This window comes from Pleurodeles waltl, chromosome 1_1, assembly GCF_031143425.1.
Source record: "Pleurodeles waltl isolate 20211129_DDA chromosome 1_1, aPleWal1.hap1.20221129, whole genome shotgun sequence".
Classification (NCBI taxonomy): domain Eukaryota; kingdom Metazoa; phylum Chordata; class Amphibia; order Caudata; family Salamandridae; genus Pleurodeles; species Pleurodeles waltl.
In genome coordinates, this window is record NC_090436.1 from 919,136,960 (window position 1) to 919,164,237 (window position 27,278).

The 27,278-nt window shown below is 46.9% G+C and overlaps 1 protein-coding gene and 1 long non-coding RNA gene across 20 annotated transcripts in view; one reads left to right on the forward strand and one right to left on the reverse strand.

The window, feature by feature from the left end:
• Window positions 1–27,278, reverse strand: part of PTPRD (protein tyrosine phosphatase receptor type D) — a 3,982,777-nt gene that overhangs the window by 708,359 nt on the left and 3,247,140 nt on the right. For 7 of the 19 annotated variants that reach the window (XM_069230144.1, XM_069230140.1, XM_069230138.1 and 4 more), the window contains exon 1: window positions 15,225–15,685. The exons of 2 other annotated variants lie outside the window; for them this stretch is intronic. The gene's annotated coding sequence lies outside the window, so the exon portion shown is untranslated. Of the gene's footprint in view, window positions 1–14,994; window positions 15,852–27,278 lie in introns of those variants that run through there. 10 more of the 19 variants (XM_069230149.1, XM_069230147.1, XM_069230148.1 and 7 more) reach the window with 3 other exon arrangements.
• LOC138289062 (uncharacterized) overlaps window positions 6,512–27,278 on the forward strand; it is a 55,072-nt gene continuing 34,305 nt past the window's right edge. Inside the window, exon 1 of the long non-coding RNA XR_011202544.1 lies at window positions 6,512–6,599. This is a non-coding gene — a long non-coding RNA (uncharacterized lncRNA). The remainder of the gene's footprint in view (window positions 6,600–27,278) is intronic.

Here is a 27,278-nt window from a genome sequence, read left to right on the forward strand (position 1 = left end):
GCAAACTAGCTCTCCCGTTAGAGTGTAAAAGCAACGAGTGCTACAAACTCTATAATGAGGATGGTGGTGTGCTCGAGGGGGACCAGCCTGGATAAAGGAGAGTTTAAAAAAAAGTTAAAAAGGAGGAGGGTGGTCCTATCACAAGTTAGAATATGCTGTAGTCCATTGGTCTGCACACAACAGTGCCCAACAGTACCTGGCATGCCAGGGCAAGACACTGAAAATGCCATACTATGAAACAGCAATTGACACTCTCACTACCCCTCCCCTCCCCTGATGGAGTGCAAATTACAGCCTGGTCATGAAATCACTCAAAAACTGATACACAATGTTTGCAGCTGTATTGGATGACTAATATTTGCAAAACTCTTTGCAATCCGATTATTTTCAAACCACAGACAATATCATAGTATGTAGTCAATAATAAAATGCTGTTATTTTAGAACCATAATGCAAATAGCTGGTACTTTACATACTGTGGACATTTGTGTAGTTTTAGTTAACTTCGTCCCGAGGTTTGAACAGAATTTGTGGCTGGTGAAATAAAAAAAATAAAAAAAAGTGGAGGGATAGGGAGAGATTATGGTCCAGTGTATATCCTCCCGGTCAATATGTTTAAGATATAAGATACACTGTTCCAAAAAAGAAGGAGAGGATACTATAGAGGGGGTCCTAAATTTCAGGAGCAAAAACCTCACACATCCAGAAGGATGTCATGCTTCATCATCGGAGTTGCTCCTCGTCAGACCGGCACTGCAATGTCTGACGGGCACCACCCCGATTGGGGGGGCTCTTTGCCGGAGATCTTTATTGAAAAAATATATTGATGCCGTGACCCCAAAAGTGAGTAAACACGAAAGGAGATTAAGTTAAAATTGGCTCTCGAAATCTTCACTGGGTAATTAATTTATTGGACCGGATGAAAAGGTCAAGGCCAAGGTTAAAAATAGTCATAAGAGTGAAGCTGAAGCAATGATCAATCACTCTATATTGAAGAACAAAAAGGGCTGGGGAATTTCCAAACCATCCCTCTCATGGGTCAACATGTTTCGCATCCTGGTGGTCCATACGGATCCAATGATGCTTCGTCAGGACCAAAAAGACTATGTGCATCTCCTAAATACAAGGTAGCCTGGATTAATATTCACCAAAAATTATAAAGAAAATAAAGTATCCAGTCACTTACATTGATAAGGAAAAATAATTCCCAACTGTCGCCCATCCTAATTAAGGGAGCACACTTCCTAGGACCACACAGACCGGTGGTCAGACACAAACACAATTTCCAGACGCTGCCGCCACCACCAACGGTAAACCTACCCAGGTCCGTGTTCCTACACAATGTTTGCAGCTGTATTGGATGACTAATATTTGCAGAACTCTTTGCAATCCGATTATTTTCAAACCTCAGACAATATCATAGTATGTAGTCAATAATAAAATGCTGTTATTTTAGAACCATAATGCAAATAGCTGGTACTTTACATACTGTGGACATTTGTGTAGTTTTAGTTAACTTCGTCCCGAGGTTTGAACAGAATTTGTGGCTGGTGAAATAAAAAAAAACACCTGGCTATCTCATGAGTCTAATACAGGCTGCAAGCAGCAGGCAGTCAAAAGTATGCTTTGCTGGAGGGACAACAGGAGATCTCAGACTAGGCTACTATGGCTGGAGCACAACTGACTGTATGTCAGGCAGAACCCTATGAATTACTTTTCCCCAGCCCTTCCAACTTTCTGAAGCCCAGTCATTTAGTGATTTTCACCGACTTCCTTAAAGTCCAGCCTTCCATTCTGTATATTTGTACTATAGTGCACACAGGCAAGGATAGTGCCACTGGAAGGAGCTATCATGCAACAATGACAGTGAATGAATGAAGAAAATTTTATAAAAGTGTGCAACTTCCTGAAGACATCAAGGTGCTAAAGAAAGTGCTAGACCCGGTGACAGGGGCAGATTATTATCCTAGGGAACCTCAGTAGGCCATGAGGCTTTTTGAGTGAAGAACTAAAGGCCAGATGTAGCAAACCATTTGCGACTCGCAAACGGCGAAAATCGCCGTTTGCGAGTCGCAAACGTGGGTTTGCTATGCAGAAATGCATATTGCGAGTCGTTACCGACTCACAATATGCATTTCCGACTCGCAAATAGGAAGGGGTGTTCCCTTCCTATTTGCGAGTCGCAGTGGGATGCAATACCATTTGCGACCGCGTACGCGGTCGCAAATGGCATCGCAGTTACCATCCACTTCAAGTGGATGGTAACCCACTCGCAAATTGGAAGGGGTCCCCATGGGATCCCTTCCAGTTTGTGACTGGACCCAAAAATATTTTTTCAGGGCAGGGACCACTCCCTGCCCTGAAAAAATACCGAAACTAAAGGTTTCGGTTTTTTTTTAAGTGCAGCTCGTTTTCCTGTGAGGAAAACGGGCTACACTTAAAAAAAAAAAAACTGCTTTATTTAAAAGCAGGTCACGAACATGGAGGTCTGCTGACGTCAGCAGGCCTCCATGTTAGCGAGTGCCTATACTCGCTATGGGGCCGCAATTTGCGACCCACCTCATGAATATTCATGAGGTGGGTCATTGCGACCCCATAGCGAGTTGCAGTCGGTGTCTGAGACACCGTACTGCATACGAATTTGCGAGTTGCAAATTGCGAGTCGCATGGACTCGCACTTTGCAACTCGCAAATTCGTCAGTTGCTACATCTGGCCCTAGGTTTTTAAGGGATTTCTTAAAGGTAATGTGACACTTCAGTCACGTAGGGTGAAGCAGGAGAGTACTCCATAGCTTAACAGTGGCCACTGAGAAGGATCTTCCTCCCCATCTTGATGTCTGTGCTATGCCCACTATAAATCCAGATAAACCCCACCTTAATTACTATGTTGCAAAGAAGTCTAAAGTGGGGTGTGATGCAGAAATCCAGGCTGTCTGGCACACGTGGCTCACTAGTGTGAGTAACACAATAACCATGGGCATTTCTGTAAAAGATTACAATGGAAAACGTATGCAAAAACATACAAAGATTTCTAAAAACAGAAAAATTGCTATTCAGTGGCAGACCTTAATATTCGGAATGTATAGCGTAGGTACTAATCTGAGATAGGAGAATGGAACTTGTCAATGAAATGTACATCTATTAAAAAAAAATCAAAAGCAATTCAATGAGGTGGTATGATACTTTGTAAATACTGTCTGAAACACAAGTGTTTTTTTTTTATAATTGAAGAACGCTGAGAAATATTGCTCAGCCCAACTCATCAGCTACTATAAGTGGTGAGGCAGGCTTGGGGTGGATCCGTTTAATGTAAGTTGCTTAAGCATCTGCAGCAAAGGTCTGTGTCCAACACCATAAATACATATTTGTATCACACAGTGGCTCAGTCTTAAATCCTTCTAAAGTCGATACAACAGGTACCAAAAAGCTGGTTAGCTTTTGTATGAACGCCAAGTGACAACTTAGCATGTGGCGTGATCTACATAAAAAGGTAGAAATCTTGATTTGTCAATTATCAGCTGCAGAAATTTATCTGCAGCCTGCAGGCCACTTGTTTAAATCTCAACAAGATCAACTCATTTAGCCTTCTTTAGGGTGGCACACGAGACCCAATGAGGTGGCAATTGCAATATCTGATACCTGCACCAACATGAACTAGCAAAATCAGTCATAACAAGTACAATTGGAAATCAAGTTATAGGCTAAAGTAGGCAGGTATCCGAAATTCTTCCTTCACCCTGCGCTGAGAGAGCAGATAACTATTTTATTGTAGGCGCTTACATGAGTGCCTTCTCCTGAGAAATATTGCTCCTGTGTACTTTGCCTGACCTTGAAACATTGAGGCCCGTATTTATACTCCGTTTGCGCCGAATTTGCGTCGTTTTTTTCGACGCAAATTCGACGCTAAACTAACGCCAACTAACGCCATATTTATACTATGGCGTTAGACGCTTCGGGCGCCAAAGTGCCCGGAGAGTGCGTCATTTTTTAGCGTGAACCCCTTCCTTGCGTTAATGATATGCAAGGGAGGCGTTCCCGTCTTAAAAAATGACTCCCAGGCCTTTACGTGGTATTTATACTCCCGGGCAAAAATGACGCCCGGGAGTGGGCGTGGCCAAAAACGGCGCTTTTGCGCCGCTTTTTAACGCCTGGGTCAGGCATGGCGTTAAGGGACAAGTGGGCTCAAAATGAGCCCAGAGTGCCCTCCCCTGCCCCCAGGGACCCCCCCTGCCACCCTTGCCCACCCCAGGAGGACACCCAAGGACGGAGGGACCCATCCCATGGACATTAAGGTAAGTTCAGGTAAGTATTTTTTTTTTTTTTTTGTGGCATAGGGGGGCCTGATTTGTGCCCCCCTACATGCCACTATGCCCAATGACCATGCCCAGGGGACAGAAGTCCCCTGGGCATGGCCATTGGGCAAGGGGGCATGACTCCTATCTTTACAATGATAGGAGTCATGTTGATGGGGGATGGGCGTCGAAAAAACATGGCGCAAGTCGGGTTACGACGATTTTTTCGACGTAACCTGACTTGCCCCATTTTAAGACACCCATACGCCATTTTCCCCCTACGCCGGCGCTGTCTGGTGTACGTGGTTTTTTTCCACGCACACCAGGCAGCGCCGGTCCGCTTGCGCCGGCTAACGCCATTCCATAAATACGGCGCCCGCATGGCGCTTCAGAATGGCGTTAGACGGCGCAAAATCTTTTGACGCTAAACTGCGTTAGCGCAGTTTAGCGTCAAAAAGTATAAATATGGGCCTGAAGGTGTTGGTAATTTTGTTTCCAGAATAGCCTGGAAAACCCATGGCTTTTAAGTCAATGTCTGGAAAATTGTATGGCAAAATTATTTGTTTTCGCCCAATTTGTAGTATACAAATCTTGCTAGAAGAAACTCCAGTAATGCTCATGGATAGGGTCTCTCAGTAAAATATGGATCTAGTTTTAAAACATGAGTCTCGAATTCTTTCAGCTCCAAGCCACACCTGTGTTCATAAACAGCAGCTCAAAATAGGGAGGAACAACATGGGTCTAAGAACATTTGAAAGTAGAGCCCTCTCGGTCAATCCCTTGGGCCACCCTGAGATCCATGTAGCCCTGACGATGCACCTTATAACACCACATGGAGCACTGACCTGCCCATGCTTCACCGGGGCTCTGCGGCAGGCATACAATGGAAGGCATCCTCAGGAGTAAGCAAAAAATTGCCCGATCTACAAATTGAACATAAATCATAAATGATTCATCATCAATAAGGCGGGAGTTTTAATTTTGCACAAATGGTAATAACGTGCTTCAAGCATTACAATGGCTACATGGATATTGGCATTCACTGTTGTCTCCATTACCTCATAGGGGATGACTAGAAATGGCTCGTGCTGAAATGCAGCTTTCATATTTAATTAGAAATTAGACTGTACTATTTGTTCTGCAAATCCAATAATTGCATGCTACATCATCTCGTAAGATTAAAAAGTTGAAGATGGGGGTTCGCAGACGTGTGCCGAATGCAAAGCAGTTTGTTTGTCCATACTTCAGCTAAATCACTACCGAAGAAAACCTGATCATTTTAGGCAAAGGCTGAAATCTACTTCTTAAATGAAATGTGCCAGACTAGCTCGAAAGACACAGGCTGTAGCAAACAGTCTGATCTACAGTATGGAAATCGTCCATTATTAGTAAACAGTAATACTAAACTAGACCATGTTTTATGGTTGTGTGGTCTTGTTTGATCTTATATATGAATGTGCAATTTCAGGAAGAGGCATCCTTCACGTCTGTCTAGTTGCCTGCAAGCTCAGCTTGATAATGCCTCACCTAAACACAACTGTGAACAACCTACTGGTCAGTGGTTCAAATACCAAAGGACCCTTTCGGCCTCTAATTCTTCTGAGGTCTGTAACATGAGTAAAAATGATCTGGATACAAGATGCACCCGATGCCACTTGCCAAAGGGTATTCTATAAGAGTACTCCTAATTACTGAAACAATTGGTTGAGAATTATTCTAAAAGTGACAATGAACCTGGCTGTGGACTTCGCACAAAGCAGTATTATGCCAGGTGCCTACAAATTAACCAAGCAGTGGAGTTTGTCTGCAAAATGGTATTACTCGCGGTCTGTCAAGACCATCATAAAATGTATGAAGGTAGCATATCCGATCAAAATACACAAAGAAACAAATAAATAAATAAAACCACGAAAATCATAGCTGTTTCTTCAAGAGTCCTTCAAGTGCCTGTAGCGTGTTAGCCACAGTCCTTGCGCTTTTGAATTTGTCCACTTACCACTCCTCTTGATATATTCCCTGACCACCATCCAACTACATCTTTATCCACACCCCACGCCTCCTCAAAAAAATACAGCGTCAGTGATATTTGCATGCGGTGGCTAAAACAAGGAACCCATTACACTCCCGGGCAATGACGACAAAGGCCCACCCCCACCACTCTCAGGGCAGCGTGCGCGGAAACGCGGCAGATTTACCACGGGGAGACAGACCTCTGAGGATGGTGAGGATGTTCGAAAAAGTCCAGCTCCGCCATCTTGAACTACCGGTCTATCTCTCTAAAAGAATTGCCACAAAATGTACTGCACGGTAAGAAAAACAATCCTGGAGTAACCTTTTAATTTAATCGGAGGCACCTAGTATTTATTTTTAGCACTCCTGTTTAAGTCCAGCTCAACTCGTCCCTAATTCTTTGAAACAAGAAGGCATGAATAAAATATAATTGTGCATTGGCTGTGTGTGATAAAAGTAAACCTTCTGCTAAAATATTTAACACGCAGCGCATGTCGGTATTTCCTGTATCAGGGCAGTTTCTCCAGGTCTCCTGTGTCTCAGCACGCGGAGCAGCAGATACAGGGAAACCCCGCTCTCATCTTTCGGTCGTGTTCTCCCTGACATTACCCAGATTATGTAGAAAGGCAGTGGGTGGCCTGAAAATATAAATGTCTCTTCGCGAACCGTGCGGGCTTGTGAAAGGGCGGCCAGTTACTGCTACAGACCCGTCTCCTCAAATCTACCAGAGCTTCCCATGCAAACCACTCTGAATCACAGCGCGAGGACTTCACGATTATGGATTAAACTACCAATGTAGGCGCGTAGATGTGCACGAGCAGACAAACACGCATATGTGCATGTACCAGGCAATGCCACCATCTGTCGCAGGATGTCAGCTACCTTCACATGGTCACCTGGTGAAGAACCAATATCACACAGACGCAGGTAAGGAGTGCTGGAACCCCTGCCCTTAGTGGATTTCCAACTCCTCTTTGGGGAATGTAGGAAGTCTGATGCCCTGATTTAAGAGGGCCTAGCACTGCCTTAGCATCATTTTTTTTACGCTAAGGTGGCGCTAAGGTGGCCTTTTCCCTGCGCTAGATTCACAAAGTGGCGCATTGCATGCATTGCGTCACTTTGTAACCCTTTGCACTACATTATGCCTGCGCCAGGCACAATGTATGCAAAGGGGGCGTCCCCTGTTAGGGGGGCTGAAAAAATGGCTCAAAGAAATCTAAGAGATTTCTTTGCTTCATTTTTTACTGCACTTTTAACGCCTGCTCAGAGCAGGCATTACAAGGGGGCACACCATTATTTATAATGGGCCTTAATGTACTGTTTAGGGTTAGTGCCAAAACGTTGGTGCTAACCCTGAACAGTACATCAATAGCGTAAAAAATGTTGAAGCTATTGACCCCTACCCTGCACCATGGTGCGCTGTATAGCAGATATGGCGCACATATGTTGGCAGTGGGGGGGGGGTGCTAAGGTGGTGGAAGGAAAGTGTCACTGCACTGGTTGGAATGCCACTTTCCTTAAATCTGCCCCTAAGTTACTTAAGGGATGTGACAACATCTTAGCGACCTTTTTTGTGAGGGGGTGGAGCTTAGTGGTAGGAGAAGGCAGAAGTGCCTCTTGAGCAGCCATTGAAATGAAGCCCTGCCCCCTCCTCCTTGAGTGAGATTTTTTATGAAGTTGGCAGGTCTGGTGTACACACATATGGATGAGCACCTACAGATGCTTAAGGTAGTGCACAAACACATGCACAAGACTGTGCACACAAGGACACATGTATCAGTGCCTCTACGCGTAAACACACACAAACAAGTGTTCACACTCACCCAAAGATTAGGTTTAGGAGACAGCACAACCTCCTACATTTGTTGTATTCATGGACTTCTTTTCTCGTGATCAGAAATGATTCAGTAAAGTGCTTTTAAACAGACTCCAGATTCCAGGAACTCACCCAAAGAAGAAGAAGCCAACTTTCAAACTAGAAGACTCTAGTTTGGACCACGTCTTCTCCATTTAACAGAAATGTGTGATTTTGTGAAAATTGTCCCATTTACCATCAATAACACATCTAAAAAATCAAGTACTTAGAAACATGCTGAATAGCAATAGCCAGCATCAAAATATTTGCCATAAACAATTGCATTCACGGTACACACTTTCATTCACTCCCTTCAAATCTAGTATTCAGGACTTCCCATAGTGTTCATGCTTAGTGAGTTCTGTTTAGTGTAGAGTATTGATGAATTAATCCCACTGTTTGTGCCCCAGATCCATTATTCAAAGATCACCACAAAAAGCAGGCATTGACGCTAGAATTCAAGGACTAGCCTCAAACTTAAGGGCTTACTGCCAGGGCCATATTTAAAAAGGGGCGGCAGGGCAAACAGCACTTTGTACCATTTGCATTGGGGCCCCTGCTACTTAATATTGCAGAAATGACATAAATGGCCCTTACAGATTACCAAGGTGAACCGGCAGTGTTTGAAAAAAGGTATTCCATGATTTGCATGGGTGAATATTTGGACCAAAGGCCTATCTTCTGAAGGAGGCAGAAAAAGTTGGCCAGCTGCAGGGGATGAATAGCCTGCTCAAAAGATCGGATTTGTGGCAGGTGGCACGGATTATTGGCACAGATTATTTTATGGACCGTCCAATGTCCTGCATCAGGTGGTGCATTTATGCGCACTACTGCCTTCACACAAGAGACCCCACTAAAGCTAGGCTAGGTATTGAGATAGGCATCACGACCAGAGCTAATCGACCCGTCTCTGCACTAGAGAACCCTGCACTTGCCCATTTTGGGTGTCCTCACAAGGCGACGCCACCCTCATTTGTGTTAATCCTCAAACCTGCACACCCTTCAGGCACCACAGGCCACACTGTACATTCTGGCAGAGAGGAAAATGACCAATAGATGCCTAATCTCACCCCTGTACTGTAATAAACCTAGTGCAGATAGCTCACCCATTATTCGAGACTACTGGTAAAACTCCTCTAGAATGATATTGATGGCTTAACACCAAAATCTCGATGTTTTGTTCACTGAAAACAAATATGTCTAATGAGAGGTCGTCGCATAGTACAAGGTACTCAAGGTCCATTTCCCTTTTGCAATCAGCATCTGTTGCCCACTCTGGCTGTGCAAACAAAGACAGATATAGAGTCCCTTTAGAGTTTTTCTAGGGATAGATACTTTGCTTCCTCTCGCTCTACTTAGATGGCTCCAATGGCGTTCAAAGATAAGTATCTGCACACAGTGAAGGCTTCAAACATGCATCCCATCATGCTGCATGTAAGCGACACATCAGCAATTGCAAACAGTCCACGGGAGAAAGTTCTCAGTTAAACACCTTTCACAGCAAACCCAGGCATGGGGAGAAGGCCAGCAGACTCATCACTTTTAGCCATTTTAAATGGGAGAAAGTGTGACAGTTGGATTTATGGAAGAGTCCAGGGTGTCAATTTCATCCCCAGAAACACAATAACAGTGGATCTCACTGCTGCTGGAATGAGGCTCAAAAATGCTTACTAGGGTAAGCAGCAGACATTGATTTGTGCTTTTACCCGGTGGATGTGACAAAACATAGGTTACATAGATAGGATAAATCACTTTTTCAATTGGTGGAGGTAAGCAAGGATTTGGTTGAACAAATATTGGTGAATATCACCCAACAAGGTGACCAGGAAGTCCCAGTGGAATGAACATGGCCAGTGGCGTAAAGAAACTTGAGGGCTCCTGTCACCGACAAAAATACATGGAGGGGCCCTCTCTATCCGCTCCACCACTTACTATTTTAGCTGAGGAGGCCCCCTGGAGCTGAGAGGCCCCTGTACCGCGGGGGCTGCGGGAGCTTATGTTACGCTACAGAATATTTCGTAGACTACATGTAAAACACCTAATGCCTTGAGGACAGAGAGTTCTGGGGCTCAGGGGATGTGACGTCACAGAACTTTCAGGCTGACGACAACTACAATTTCCTCTTTCTCTTGGTGCTTAGAGACTCAGTTCAAATAGTCACAGCAATTTGTCAAATACAACCACAACAATACATTCAATATAGTACGGGCAGATGAAAGGAGACAACCTCCAATGCACTGAACGAAGGTAAAGGTATGACCATGCTTTTTAGCTAGGAGATCGTCAAGCAAGACTCAGAGAATGAGCTCTCTAAACCAGATAGCAAATAACTGAGAACTCTTCATCTCAGAATCACCGGCAGGCCCACCCTCCCTTGATAGCGTTGGGGGTTATGCCTGATGCAGCAGAGACATGCCCAGAAGAGTGTTTTTCAGATAACTGGCTACAAAAATTACGGGATTATGTGTTTAAGACAAATGTGACCACAGCAGAAGAGAGAAAGAGATTGTGGCACATAACCATAGTAAATAGTAATAACAGCAGTAGGACATGCTCGTCCAGGATCCATCCACCTCATAAGAAAGGAAATGATTTCAGAGTTTATTGCAATCAAGATCATACTCCTCATCGTGCTTGATGGTTTTGGGCTTGGCCTGATAGTCAAGCATTGGAAAGGTCCCTAAATTACTCCAAATATCTGACAACATGCAACCCTCGTCTGTTTCTCTTTATTCCAGAGAAAAAAACAGCCCTTCCTCTATCTAAAGGCTGCCCTGAGCCTCCCACTGCTGCCCGGTTTGCTCTGCCCGCAGTGCCACTGCCGGATCCTGGGTTTGTGCATACATCCGGTTGTAGGCTGTGTGTGCAGAGAACTCTTGTGTCCTCCTTTCTCCGTCTGCCACTCAGACTGGCACTCTTCACTGCATCAACATGTGCTATTTGGCATCACTGATGCTTATATTCACTCGTCCTCCATAGAATGACTCCAAAACACCGCCCGGCATAGGGGATAGAGCATGGCCCACATTCTTGTTGCTAATTTCATACTCTCTCAACTGGGGATTCTCCCATGGGGCTGAGGGCAAGAAGCACTCAGGCCACTTTTAAACAGAGATCCCCACAGACAGCCTTTATCCTGACGAATTCCTGCATGTGAATGAATGGAAGAAGCACTACTTTCCATCAACTACCTCACACACTTTCACAACTGGTTGAAGATGGCACAGGCTAAGGACACCTCCATCCCACACTCCCACAGGAGATTATACAAAGAAGGAGGCAAGAGCGGTGCTGCTCCGTTCCTTCTGTCTTCAGTTACACCTTCTCCCAATTCTCTTCTGATGCCCAACTGTGGAGTTCTTCCCACCCATCTCTTCTCTATTCTAGATGCTTCACGGTGCCTGTGTACTTCTCATGCTACAAAAAACCCTATCGGTTTCAGAGACATACTAAATAAATTGCACAAGTATCGCCAGAAGGATCCAGGGAATCTATCTCGCTATTTTTCTATAGGGAATACTAACAACATACACACCCCTTGTGAATAGTGGAGACAGACTGTGCACAAAATAATTCTGATGTCTTCACATTATGTATTTAGTTACCCATCTTACTACTTTCCAACTTTTTTCTGAGGAAGTCAGTTTTCTCTCCTTCATTTCTGAAACATGTCCCTCGTTCTCTCTTCGTTCCCTCTGCCTACTCTCACTGGCTACTCCCACTGCCCCTTTCCCATACACTTTCTCATCAGCCCGACACCTCCCTTCTCTAATTTATGTCAAATCAAGTTCTTCAAACCCATTGTCTGGTTTTCTCCCCACTCCACCTTTCTATGAGTTCTGCCTTATCAGCGCTGAGCCTGTGGGACTCTGAGAGCATTCTGCGAACATTCACATTGCATAAAACAAAAACACAAATGTATAAAACAGTACCTGTACTGACCCAGCTACTTTTCAGAAGCAAATACCAAACTGAAACATTGAAGCAAAGAACGCCCAAGATTGTGGAAAAATAGCAGTGCATGCCAAGGCAGGCTCAATACAATGGGCAATGGCCCAGGAATACTAAAGTCTTCAGTATGAAATATGAAAAGGGCAGTGAAGGCTAAAAGAAAAAACATATACGAGAAACTTGCTCTGAAAATGAAGGTACATCATTCGAAAGCTGGGTTACAAGCTTGTTAAAGTGAATGTACAGGTTTATTTAGATGGGGTGCATCATCAGAAAAGTGGGAGGCTTCAAAAATCTATGTGCACCATCAGAAAAGGGTGAACATTTTGTCTCTAAACCTATTCCTGCTACGCTTGAGTGACAGCACACCCCAATCAATGTTTCAAACAATGAAATTAGGATTTGCCTCAGCTAAGACATAACACAATCAACTCAGGTGATAAGCGAAGTATTGCAAGGCTTTTTTGATCTGATCAGCTGTAAATATGTTTAGAGTATAGTACACACGGAGAGGTGTGGACGCACCACTTGTTTTTAATGAATAATGCTTTGTATGTGGTGGGATGCCTTGCTTTGAGGAAAGGTGACTGACTCACACCACGGCTTTCACCCAGTTTAATAGTCTATCGCATGGTTCGACGGCGGTCATAAAAGTCTGTTTAAAACTGCAGCAATGGGCATGGTGGGGTATCAAGAGGGTAGTCGTACATCCTGGTGGATATTCCCTTTCTTCGTAGCTTCAGAGACCCAGTGAAAGATGCACTTCCAGGCCTGAAAGCACCATAACACCACCATATCAGTTCTGTTGCATGAGGGAAAACGACATTACTGTTGCCAATGCTATACAAGTTATATATGTGAGGGGAGGTTGTGATGCCGCCCCTGCTGGACTGGGGGGTGGGGCCAACATTTTGGGTATGTGTGTAAAGTGATGCCCACTACAGGGTGGGGGGGGGGGGGCAGGGGTGTGTGTGTGTGCGTGCGTGCGTGTGTGTGTGGTGATTTTGCTGTTCCTACCCTGCGTGGTCTGGGGGGAGTCTCCCCATGTGATCCACACAGTGTCAATTTTGTTTGATGAAGGTTTGTACGTCCCTGTGTTGTGCCTCTTCTCTTGGTGTGTTTGTCTATATGTCTTGTGCTACCTGTGCTATTGATGGTGTGTGTGTGCACGCGCACGTGTGCAGGAAGTGTATGTGGATGTCTCTGTTGTACCTATTCTATGTGTCAGGGAATATTCTATCTTCTGCCTGGGCTGTACCTGTTGTATGTGCATTCGGGAAGCTTGAACTGCTGCTACGCTGCTCATCTCTGCTTGTGCGTGCGCATGCTTCTGTTCTGTGTGGGGGTTAAAGAAACTTGTGTGAACGGAGCTTTGACTGACCATTGGGGTCAACAAGAGAATGCTTCTCTCTTTCTGATGAAAACTGGAAACGAGACTGCAGAGACAGCACGTTGGTTAAAAGTCTCCCTTGTTAGTGCATTGTGCAACTACTATAGAGAAGCAAAATCGACCATATACATATGTCACAAACATAGGGCTTCCCTTTTACGTAGTCCATACTGCCAGTCCTGCGGCTACGGGAATCTGGTAAAAACAGGTCTTGCTATTACCAGCAGATTCGTTCTCGTTTTACCGACTCTGGAAGGATTAAAATCTGGAAGGAATAAAATCTAAAACAGCTCTGTGAGGTTTAGAATACGCGGCCAACAGGTTATAAAAAAATCTGTACCGCAGCCACACTAACCAACTGAGATACATTGCTTATATTGACATGTCGGCCTATAACTCATGTTCATCCATAAACCAGTGAGCTAAATATGCCGAAAATGGGGAACTGTTAAAAAGTTAGTTGACTAATGAGACGCTTCATTTAGTTTGACTGAAAATCATATGCTCGAGGAGGACTCATTCTAATATCTCGTATCAACAGACGTAATCTGCTTTCCGCGAGGACTCACCGTAAAGCCCTTCTTATTCTCCATTTAATATGTTTTGGTTGCCGACCTGGTCAGAGCCGCCCTCTGAGAGCGGCTAGGGTGAAAAGCTGTGTGCGCTCACTGCAATACCTGCAAACTCTACAAGCAGCCTGCTGCTAGTTTACATGCTCGAAGGTGATGCAGGACAGCGTCGGGAGACAGAGTCGCACACCGTTTACACAAGTTTGCAGTAGTTAGTGATAATATTTTGTACTGTATTGTCCTTTTTCTGGCCTGGCTATACACAGAATAAGGCATTAATGCAGCATGTTGCTGAACGCCTGTTTGGGTGTGTGTGTGTGGAAGGGTTCATGAGAATGTAACAGCAGGAGTACCATTTCCCCAGCTTCTTGGCGCTTTTGGACGTTTACATAAGTGGCCCTGTCTTGTGTGTCTCGGCGTCCTCCGCCACTCTGACAACCTCCCCTTTCGGGGTGCTCCTGTTTGCATTATCAACACCGATGACAGTGTGCGCGCTGTGAGGATTATCGTCAGGTTGAGGGTGACCCCGTTATTAGCTCTCTGAAACAGCACAAGGTCCCAGAAACAACAATCAGAATACATTTGCGTAACATATCACAGATCAGCCCCATGTAAACAAGAGACTACGGGGCAGAGGGGTGAAATCAGATTGCAACATACACAACTAGTCGCCAGACATTGCCAATTATCACATGCTCAAGCACAGAAAAGATTTCAATAACACAGTTTCTCCCTGCACACGAAACAAACATTACATTCAGCAAAATGCGTGCAGTTCCTGTGACCCTCGCCCTCAAGACCAGGGGTCACAGGGGCTTGGCAACGCTGCGAAGGCAGAAAAGGGGTGCCCCTCGCGTGAGCACCCCAACAGGGTGCCTAGCGCCTTGTGAACGACATGCGATTGTACGGTAGTTGTGACGGGCATACCTGGGTTAGTTATTCTGTGCAGTCACAAACAATGAACTAGCGCATCGCAAAGACACCAGACGGGTCTCTCTCTCCTGTCATGGTGATGACTTCAGACTGGCAGGGCTTCCCAGGGAGTGGGTGGCAGGGTTCCCTACGGAGGGGAAGGGAGGAAGGGTTCACCGTGAGGGGAAGGGGGTCGGCTCCCCGGGAAGAAGCAGGGACAACGCTCCAGGGGGCAGCGTCCTTACTTTTCAAGTTCCGCGAAGAGCTGGCGCTGGTCGGTGAGGCGGGCGCTGGACGCCATGCCGGCTCCTCCGGGGTAGTGCTGCCGCCTGGGGCGAGGCAGGGTCAGAGGCACGCCGAGTGCGGGGCTATGTGGGAAACGCAGCGGTGCCCGGGAGAGCGGCTCCCTCGCCCTCCGCGCCGAGCCTCATGGATCCGTGCGCCCTCCGGCCGCGGCCGCCGCTTCCTTCATTCCCCGTCTCCTGCTTTCCAATTCCCGGCACAGCGTGTTAATTTGTTTTCTCGTATGTTGTCTGAATTTCCAGCGTAAAATGAATACAATAAAGTGTAGTTTCCACCGAGCCACACGCCGCGAAGAAATTACACTGACAAAGTGAACCAGAACCAGAAAAGAGCAATTCTCCAGCAGCCAAACAGTAAGAAATATCCGTAGTCCGTTAGATCCTCTCCACCCCTTTCGGAGTGTGAAATGGATTGAGCGTCGGGGGTGTTTCTCCGGTGACAGAGGCAGCCACCCCGCTCTCTCTCCCACGGAGACCTGCGCCTCCTCCCTCAGCCGGGGGAGAGCTGCTCTGAGTTTCAGGGCTTGGACCTGCTTCGCCTCCTCCCCGTGTGAGGGTATTAGAAGCTATGACTCTGTGCGTGCGCGTGTGCCAGTGGGGAGGAAACTCGGCTCTCTGTCCCACACCCCCCTCTAGCTGCGGAACACACACCTTGCACGAGAAACACAGGGAACGTGGGCAGCCTAAGGAGGCTTTGTACCCAAAACGCCTTCTAAGGAGTCGAATTGGGCCTGTGCACTCCTCCGGACTCATTCGGCATTTTTTTCTTACCGTATGGATTTTGTCATGTTTTTTTTTTCCCTCACGAACTTTACCTTCGTGCTGAAAAATTCACAAACCGCTATCACCCCATGTCATCCTATTTTGAGACACAGTTTTAGTCGTTGAGGGTCCTTGGAGGTGATCCCACTTGGTTACCCGTGCCGTGCCACAGACAGGTAGACACACCAAGATGTGTAGCCTGCACGACAAGAAGGGAAGAGACAATGTATAGGTCTGGAAGCTGTCACCACCATTATATATACAGCGTGCTTACTAAGAGGGGTTCAGCCGCCCTCTTCACTCATCTGCTGTCTTGTCATCAAAATTTTCCCACAGTTTCATACCATGTGGGGTAGCGTATGAGCTCACTTTAACCATTAGCTAATATCAGGGCGGGTGACGCCAATCTGCCCTTACACAAGAACACATCTGCACACAACGTTGTTTATTTTCGATGCCAGGGACTACTAAGAGAAACGTGCGCTTGACAAAACAAAACAGGCACTGGCAAAGCCAAACGGCAGACAACTAATGCAAGATGCTTTGGCTGTGCCAATGAATGTTTGTTATGTTATTGGCTTTTATTTTCACCATCTGCACCCCAACCCCTTTAGCCGGTATGCAGCCGACTGTGGTCCAGCCCAGCAGCACACATATTATTCATTATTCTCTCCACCTCGAGTCTCTCAAATCGCATCCGTATTGTGGATGTTGCCTACTTACCAAAAACTGGCATGAAGAAAATGGCCAACAATGCACAGTACGGAGCCGGACTATTTACAGTTGCATGCCAGGCATATGGCGCCGGAGAAGAACACCTCTCGTGCCAAACTAGTGTGGCCAAGGCAGTTACTCGTGAAGGCAGGAGGACTGGGACAGAGGCTGTCGCTTGCAGAACAGTTCTCAAAGGGTAGAGACAGTTAATTGCCAAGATAGGAGGGTTGATGCAAGTCCGTTATTTGGCGGGCAGTGCAACTAGAATAAGGCAACTGCAACGAGGCTGACTGAGCTCGCCACGTGATAGGCTTAGGGGGTTCGTACGGAGCCAGTCACATACCAAGGCCATGGTGGCAGGGTACAGCTAGTCACGTGGACGCTCATTAAAGTTGGAAGTGAGACGGTTGAGTTGCGTGTATTCAAGCATAGGTTAGAGTAAGCTGCATGCCATTACCTCCCGTCCCTCCCTCGCCTTCCTTTTAACCAATGAGGCCTCCTGCCTCCCCCCTAGACCCTCCCTTCCCCTTTCAAAACCCCCCCCCACCCTTATCCCCTCCTGTTCTTTTGTCTAGCCCACGCTAGACGGTTTTCTTTCCCTTTCTTACCTGCACGGCGGGGCCTGGAGGTCGTCGATGGAGGCACTCCTCGGGACGCGGAGCTCCGCGAGGAGTGCTACGGCTGGGGCGCGTCTTGAACGAGCAGCATGGTTGCTCGAGAGGCGTGTCCTGGAGGCCGGCTGACGGGGTCAGCCGGCCCTCTGTGGCTGGGGCGTTAGTTTCCGGGTTTCCGTGCCGCGGAGCCGCGAGGACCGAGGAACTTCAATTTTTGGATGCTGGTCAGGTAGGACGGGCGTTCTGCCCGTGGTTTTTTGGATTTTTACAAGGATTGTGACCTTTTTAGGGTTTGGTGGAGCCCTGTTAGGGAGGACCAGGGTCCTATATGTAGGGTAGTGTTTTGGAATGAAAGGCAGTGTTATTTTGGTTACCATGCCTAAAGCTCCAGCAAAGAGACGTGGTTGTCTCTTCTTCCTCCTCGGAGGTGGGAGGGGAGGGTAGCATTGCTCTTCCTGAGAACCCACAGGTACCTGGCAGGGGTACTCCCCTCATGTCTAGTGAGGAAGTGCAGGATATGGGTGAAATGGCTGTCACCAGGGCACTGCAAGCTGGCGTGGCCAGGACTGATCAGTCTAAGCGTGCGCAATCATCGGTAGCGGCAAGAAAATCCTCATCGGAGAGTGAGGATGAGGCCCCATCAACGTCATCTGGGGGGAAATAGGTTTCCAGAAGAGGTAATGTGGGAAGTGATGACACATGTTCGGGACAGTTTAGGTTTCCCTGTGTTTCAACCTACAAACTCAGAGTCTCATTTATTTCCTCAAATATCAGACGCCTTTTATGTTTGCCATGCCTTTCCAGGGACCTGTGAAGGATATGGTGTTTCGTGAGTGGAAGGATGTGGAGAAGGCTCAGGTTCCACGATTCCTTCAGAAACTTTACTTACTTGAGGGTGAGGGGGTTTTTCCTCCTTCAATACGCCTGGACTCTATTCTGGCTACTCTAATTGGCAAAACGGCAGTCAATCCGGAGGATTGTGTGCCTACGTATGCCACAGACCGTAAAGTGGATTCAGGTCTTAAGAGGGCTTTTGCGGCGGAGAATCTGGCGCTGAAGGCAGGGATTTATTCTGCTTATGCGTCACAATCATTGGTTCAAGGCTTTGATAAACTGGCGGTGGCTGTACAGGAAGGGGCGGAGTGTTCGGAGCTCCTGGCTGGTATGGAACAGCTGGCCAGATTATTGGCGGATGTGTCTTCAGATATAGTCCGTACTTCGGCTCTGGCATCTGGGTCTTTGATTAGGGCTCGTAGGTCCCTCTGGTTGCGTTCATGGAAGGCTGATCCAGGGGAAACGGCGGCCTTGTTGAGACTGCTGTTTGAGGGTTGTAACTTGTTTGGAGAACTATTACCATCCATACTTTCCAAGGCGTTTAAGGAGCGGAAGCATGCCTTACCTTATAAAGGGGTTTCTTCTTCGGGTAAAGGGTGGAAGAAGCATTCCAGATCTTCTCCTACTAGGGTTGCTAAATCCTTTTCGTTTAGGAGACGGCGTTTTCATCCGCGTTTTTCACCTAAGAAGTCTACTCCTGAGACCCGGGGTGGTTTCAAGAAGGGGTCCTGGCATTCGCTGTGGGCCTGGCAGAGGGCCGGTTGGGGGATGACTGTGTCACTTTCTTTCAGCTTGGGAGGACAGTGTAACCGATCATTGGGTACTAGACATGGTGACCAATGGTTATGTCATAGATTTTGTGGCGGTTCCTCCAGATTCCGGGGTGCATCCCACACCTCTGCCTTCAGAGGGGTCTTGGAGTGGAGCATTATTGGACGGAGTGCGGGACTTACTGGTCATGGGGGCCATTTCCCATGTTCCACTAGACGACCGAGGTCAGGGCACTTATGCGGTCTTGTTTCTTGTGCGGAAAGTTTCAGGGGGATTTTCAACCGGTGCTCAATCTGAAGGAGGTGAATACCTGGATCAGGACAGTGCATTTCCGCATGCTGTCCATTCGGACTATTTTTCCATTGGTCAGGCAAGGGGATTTTCTGGTGTCACTGGATCTGCCGGATGCTTACCCACACGTACCGGGGGCATGGTCCTCTCAAAAGTTCCTGAGGTTTGCTGTGGGGCAGGATCATTTCCAGTTTTGCGTTCTGCCTTTCGGTCTGAAATCTTCTCCCCGAATTTTCAGGAATATGCTGGCTCCTCTAGTGGCTTTGCTTCATTCAGAAGGGGTGTTTCTGCACCCTTATCTAGTCGACATTTTGATTCATGCCCATTCACGAGACCTTTTGCAGAGGCAGGTGGCCCAAGTTCTGGGGGTCCTGCAATAACACGGGTTTTTGATTAATTGGGTGTAATCAGACTTTGTGCCGTCCCAGGATCTGGTTTTTCTAGGGGCTCGGTTTCAGCCTATTCCAGGGTTGGTGACTGTGTCTGAAAAGAGGTTGGATGCTCTCCAGGCTTTGGTAAAGAAGGTATGGTTACTGTCTGCTCCCCGAGCTCTTCTATGGTTGCGACTGCACATTTGCCGTCAGTGATATTTTGGGTTCTTGGGCACGTTTCCATCCCCTGTGCTTGATGACGTGGTTCTTGAGTAGGTGGGATCCAGGGTCCGGTTCTCTGAAGGACGGGGTTCCAGGGTCCGGATTGATTCACAGAGAGTTGCAATGGTGGTTGGATGCAGACCACCTGAGGGTAGGGGTGTCTTTGTCACCTCTGAGACCCGTGGTGGTGACAACGGATGCCAGCCTCTCCAGTTGGGGGGCATGGATGGGGTCAGCTCAGATTCGGGGGTTTTGGTCCCCTCGGGAGGCGAGTCGGTCATCTAATTGGCGAGAGTTGCGGGCTATATTCCTGGCTCGGGTCCATTTCCAGGATTCCCTGAGGGGGTTGGCGGTTCTGGTTCGCACAGACGACTTAGTGGCCGAGGCTTATGTCATTCGGCGAGAGTGGTAAATGTTCGGGCGGATCTACTGAGCAGAGTGATTCCTTCCTCTCAACTTTTCTCTCTCCGGAGGTCTCTGTTTCGGCATCTGGTTCGGCTTTGGGGTCTTCCAGTGCTGGATGTGTTTGCGTCAGTAGAGAATGCGATAGTGGAGTGCTTCTGCTCCCGGTTTCGGTGTCCCCAAGCATGGGAGGTGGACGGGATGTCATGTCCTTGGCCGCAGGGCCTTTTATATGCGTTCCCTCCGTTTCAACTATTCAGGGCGTTTCTGTTAGGTGCCAGTGGCTTTGAGTTCTACCTTGCTGGCTTCATGGAGACGTTCAACTTTGCTTTCTTATGGTAGACAGTGGAAGGTGTTTTCGTCTTGGTGCTTAAGTCGTGAGTTGGATCCTTCCTGCGCTTCTCTCTTTGAGGTGATGCAGTTCCTGCAGGACGGTGCTCGTTTAGGGTTGTCAGTGGCTTCTCTTCGGGTACAGTGGGCGGCTATTCAGGCATTTAGGGGCCATGGCGTAATCTTCAAGTTGAAGGGCGATTGATGCCTGGATTTTTTTCAGGGGCTTATTAATTTATTTCCTCGCCCGGTCCGTTCTTTTCCCTCATGGGATCTGTCCTTGGTTTTGGATGTGTTGACGGGGGCCCCTTTTGACCCATTGGGGGACTATGATTTGCGACGTCTATCTTTGAAGACGTTCTTTTTGGTCGCCATTACTTCGGCTCGTCGGTTGGGGGAATTGGGGGCATTGGCATGTTCCTTTTCTTTTTTGTAAGATTTTTCCCGATAGGGTGGTTCTGGTTCCGGTGCCTTCCTTTATTCCAAAAGTCAATTCTTCGTTCCATTCCAGGCAGGCGGTCATCCTTCCTTCATTTTGTCCGGATCCCTCATCTGGGGAGGAGGTCCGTTTGCATTTGTTGGATGTACGTAGGGTTTTGTTGGAGTATCTGCGGGTGGTGGCTCCTTTTCGTACAGGGGATTCACTGTTTGTTACTTTTGGTCCGGCGCGCTAAGGTGAGAAACCTTCCACGGCTTCCTTGAGTCGGTGGGTTCGATCTTTGATTCTGTTGGCCTATTCCTTGAAAGAGGTGGTTCCTCCTCTAGGGATTCAGGGGAGGTCTTCCAGAGGCATGGCGGCGACGGTGGCAGAGCTTCAGGGGACTTCAGTGGTGGAGATTTGCAGGGCCGCCACTTGGGCTTCTCCTTCGGCGTTTGTGCGTCATTATAGGCTATCGGACTTGGGTGGTTTGGAGTCGGTGTTTGGTCACCGGGTCTTATCCTCTATGAGATAATGTTTGGGATGTTCTTGGTGCAGGATATTAACTAAGGGTCTTGCAACTCGATGTCCGTCTCCGGTGTGTTTTTCTTGCTATGTCTCATTGGTTAAAAGGAAGGCGAGGGAGGGACGGGAGGTAATGCTTCCATTTTCTTACGATAATGGCATTACTCCTAGTCCTACTCCCTCGCCTTCCTTTTCCGTTCCCTCCCACCCTCCCGGTACGGACTGTCCGAGTTGCGGCTTGGGCTTGGTTTTTGTACAGGAGGGGATAAGGGTGGGGGGGGTTTTTGAAAGGGGAAGGGAGGGTCTAGGGGGGAGGCAGGAGGCCTCATTGGTTAAAAGGAAGGCGAGGGAGTAGGACTAGGAGTAATGCCATTATCGTAAGAAAATGGAAGCATGACACCGAGGCAAGGCCGGTTGCACGTTTGTGGGTCGGAAGTAGAGAGATTTGATGTGGCCATTTGGTGTGGGGGAGGAGGGGGGGAGAGGCTGTGTGACTGGGCAGCAGGGCGAAGTCAGTCACATGGCACGATGGGAAACTGCGTTTGTGCCACGGCACACGTTGGGTCAGGGGGCAGGGCAGAGTCAATTTTTGCCATGCCCTTGGGGCTGATGCAGAGGTAGTCATACATCGTGATGGCAGGATTTGGCAGAGCCAGCGGTATTCCAGCCCACTGGGGCGTTCCTAGTCAATTCGTAGTCTAGTAAGGTTAACATTAAAGCCATTCACAGGGCAGCCGGGCTGCTAGTCCCTGTGAAGACAAGGAGGGCTGAAGCAGAGCCCGATCACGTGCCGGGTATGGGGAGATGAAGCGGAGACATCCACTTAGCATAGAGCCAGTCACATGGCGTAGGGGCTTGGAAAAGCCATCTGCATGCTAGGGCAGAAGCGCTGGAACAGAACAGCTGCAAAGCTTGCCAGCGGTATGGGCAGAGTCAATAGAATGGCTGACAGTGCTTCAGCAGGGTTAGTGACATGACAAGGCAGTGGGTGGAGTTGATGTAGGTAGTCGCATACCTCGTGGCTGTTGATGGGGAAGTAATCATCATCTTCCTTGTAGAAGGACTGGAGCAGGCATGTCAGAATGCAGGCGTACAAGGCTGGTGTGCCTCCATGCACACACATCCAGCCAGGCCGGGCACGCCCACATCATATGGCAAGTAACTTGGGATGCATTCAGCCAATTGCACGACAGGTGAACGCTTCAATCACATGGCAGACTGCAAAGCCTGCGGCAGAGCAGGCTGCACGCAAGGTAAAAGGACCTGGGTCAGTCCTGTGCAATGATGTGGTTGTGTAAGGGCTGCAGCAGAGGAAATCACATGCAAAGTCACATGATCTAACACAGAGCCAGTCACATTCTACTCCAGTACGGCATGTGTAGAACCCTTCACATAGCAGGCCTATTTTGCTGCAGGCAAAACCAGCTTCATAGCAAACCAGCAGGGCTGGCTAGAGGTAGTTGCATTGTAGGCCATAAGGGCTGGGCAGAACCACATCCCAGGTCATAGCGCTCAATTTGGGACAGAGCCAGAAGCATGGCATACTGGCAGGCTATGGCCAGCAGAGTGAGGTGAGCCAGCACCATGTCATCTCAAAGGAGCTTGTGTAGGACCAATCACAGCTTGAGCAAAACCAACTTCCCGGCAGGCTGAAAGGGCTGATAGAGAACCAGCCAGTAGAATGCCAGTTGGGCTAGTCCATGGTTCTGCAAAGTCGGTCCTGGAGAGCCGGGTCCAGGCCAGATTTTTAGCATATCCACACTTAGAAAAATGTAGATTTCTGGAACATTTGTTTTCTAAATCTGGATATGCTAAAAATCTGGCATGGACCTGGCTCTCCAGGACCGACTTTGCAGAACCCTGGGCTAGTCTATAGACAGTCACATGGTTGGATGGCAGAGCTGAGGTAGAACTAATTGTTTGGCAGACTGTCTGGACCACAGCCGATGTTGTCACATGCCAGATCAGGTGTGTTGGGATAGAGCCTGGTGCACACCACACTAGCATGGCTTCGAAAGGCTGATATTGTAAGATCGAAAGATGAAGCAGAGCCAGCCACATTCCAGGCCACAGCAGCTGGTGCAGAGCCAGTAACGCAGAGACAGCCAGGGTTGCAGTAGAGTCAGTCACATGGCAAGATAAGATTGTTAGGACAGAGTCCATCATATTCCAAGTCAGTCGAGCTGTAAAAGTCATTTTCATTCCTGGTTTTTGGGGTGAGGGAAAACCAGTCAATTAACAGTGTGGAAGGGAGCAGGTAAAGCTATTTGCAGCCACGTGGCAGGACAGCAGTCTTGAGAAAACTCCTAATTTTCAGGAGCCAATTTTCGTTTTGTAAACAAAAAGGGAGAGTGTTCCATATTTTGTCCAGGGCTACTGAAAAAGCTCTTCTGCTCAACGTGACTTTGCAGAATCTGGGAATAATCCCCAAGGCAGGTTACTGGGGCTGGTTCTTGTGTAGAGTCAGTGATGTCACATCCAAGGGGCCTGGATAATAGATTGGTGCTCCAGAAGAGGATGGAAGCTCAACTCTTTCAACCTTCAACAGGTAACGGAGAGGACAACTGATAGAAATTACATTGAAAGTAAACAAAATCTACTAAATAACACTGTTATGGTCGTTTGAGGGTAACGGGGTGAAAAAAGACAAACTTTCAGGGTGGAACCTGAAGCCAGGCATCTGCAGATTTCATGAACTTGAAGAATAATGATTCATTTGCTCCAAATCGACGTCATACTAGGACAAATCTAAATATATTGCAGTTCCAACCCAAATGTTTCCCACATTGGTCAAAGTGCTACACATGAGAGCTAACGCATTCCTAGAAGAAATGTCTCACTTCTTAGGAAATCACAGGATTTTTAGTTTCAGTAACAGAACCCATTACAACTCCATATTTACCAATAAACTTAGTATATATTTTTGCTCTCTTTGTTCGCTGACTCCTATAAAAACAGTCTAGCAGAATCAATTCATAGCTAGCCTGGTGAATTGTATTTCAATAACTGCTCAGACTGGCCCAACAATCACAAATCTCACAGTGTAAGAGCCTAATGCAGGTCCTGTGGGTTGTAAAAACTAACGCGACTCCCACGTTTAAATGAATATTCCTTACTTATTTTGTTTTCACAGAATCATAAAAATCAGTGAGTTCACTTCCCTCCCCTCCGAACCGTTGTAGTACAGTCCTGCTTACACCATAGGCTCCTAGTGACCGAAATTAATTTGCACTGTTGGCCCAAAGGACAAAATCATTCACAACACCTCTAGAAACATGTATGGGTAGCTTGTTTAAAACATCTACTCGTCTCTCTGGAGGTAGATGTCACAACAACGATCAACACATCCTTCCTCATTTAAGTCACCAGGCTTTTAAAAAAAATCTGTCATCACACCTCAGCTGAAGAAATTGTCTTCCAAACCAAAAGGTCCTGACCAACTACTGACCAATGTCAAATTTATGCTATGAAGCATGACCATCAGCAAAAAGGATGTTTGAAAGACAGTTGCATGACTGACTTGTAACCTTCAATTACATCTCATACTTTATCATCACCAGTCTGGGTTCAGGTCAGGGAGAGGCAGTGGCACTGAAACAATACTGGCTAGTATAAGGAAAGAGCTGCTAGTCAATGGAATCTCACATCAGCAGGTGTCATATGGAGTATCTTGGTTACATCGCTATCATGCATGTTCTTCAAAATCTACAACCTTCATTAGAGCACCTGCTGGACCAAAACCAGTTAACCCTCAAAATGTATACTGGTGACACCCAAATCCACTTTTTGTTAAAACAGGCCGGTAAATGAGGCAAACAGGGACACCTTCCTGGGTCAAGATTGTTTTTTCTGGATGAAAGTGATATCCATGTATGAATGGGGGGAAATCATTGCAGAAGAACCAGAATTCAAACCAATACAATTTCCATGCCCCACCAGCCTAGAAGCCAGTGAGGTCCAGATGAGCTGACCTACTGAAAAAGCCAGCCATCCTTGAACACCTACAGGGATGTGAAAGATGGTTTACAGGCTTGCAGTAGGAATCAGGGGAAAACAGGAAAGGGAGTAAGAGAGAGAACACTAGACTTTACCGCACTCTTGGAATGTATTTATCACAGGTAAATGACGTCACACAGCATCCTTGATGCTTCAGGAATGAAAATTAATTGAAACTGCTGTAGGAGAAGCAGAGGACCAAAGATGTATACAAATACCAGCTAGAGTGATCTCATAAGGTATAGAAGTGATCCCGGACTACTGATTTCAATAGCAGATGTGGCTGTATTAAGCCATCAAGCAGATCAGGATCTCAGACAAGGACAACAGGACTCCACCACAAGCCAGGCAGGGTAGAAGCAGAGGACATACGAAAGAGACAGATGCCCAAAGGTGTTGAGCACAACAAAGTTCAGTATAGAGAAAGGAGGTCTAAGAGGGAATCTAACATAAGGGAACAGCGATGGCAGGAAACAATAAACATGAGGGTTGAATAATGAGTGTGAACTGCTACAAAGGAAAGAACCATCAAAACTCACAAAACATTGGTAGTTGAAGGCTGCATGTCAAAAATGGTCTTAAATTCTCGCTCCATCCTTGCCACGGAAGTGTACCAATTATCAGGCTATGAGTGCATCAGTGAGCAGACGGTGAATGGACTAGTGTTCTCAAACTCTTCAGTGTCCTCCGCCCCCTCTCCACAATGTCCATCCTCCATGAGCTCTATGCTTGATCAGCCATCTGTGGTGAACCTGATTCCTGACAGAGCCTCACCTTGTGCCTTATGTTAGATTGAGAAGCTGGAGTTATTCAACTTTGAACATTGATTCTTTCCAAATGTGCAAATCTCCCTTCTCTGTAGAATCTTTTTTACTCCTTAGAACTGGCCACGAGGCAGAGTTGAAAACAGACATTGTGATGTTTTTTTGACACTATTGTACCTTTCTTTACACTGCGCACCGAAATAAACTCATTCATATGTGACATAGGTTCCAAATGCTCAAAAATAATGCATCTAGAATGTGTTTTGACCTGTGTAGATGAATCCACATGAAATGGCCTTGAAACACTCTACTTACTACGAGTAGTTTCACAAATAATAGTTACATTTGTTTGTATCATAGACAAGGATTACCTGGACAAAGGACTGGGGTAACTAAAGGACTTGCCCGGACTACCCACAACACAAAATTCTGCAAAAACGTGCCTTATTTAAAGAAAAGAAACATGGAGCCATATCTGTAGGAGTCTAGGGACGTGGCTGTGAAACTCTGTGAACTCAAGCTCAGGACTGAATCAACCAACATTCATTCTGGAAAGGCCTAACTGCTGAACGGTTGCAATGTACTATTAACTAAACAATACACTTCTAGTGGAAGAGACTGAAGAATATTTGACCAGGACTCTACCTTTACCAGTTGAACTCTAACCACCCACATTTTTCCTTCACTGATCATAGAATCTCGCCAAAAATGCTCTGAAGAAACTTAAATGAGACACGTAGTGCTGTAGGACAACTTCAATTACACAAATACATATTTATACAACTGCTTTGGATGGAAACGCTCCATTAGTATGCGTGAGAGCTGTCCCTTTGATCACAGTTCTCTAAAAGGTATACCTAGTGTCATTTCACTATTAATACTGTGGATGTTGGACTTGTCAGAAGGTAATATTTTCCTAGAAAAAGTGTGTGGTTGTCCTGGAAGACATTTTTTCAATGGTTCTGTGTGTTGGGTAAATGGAA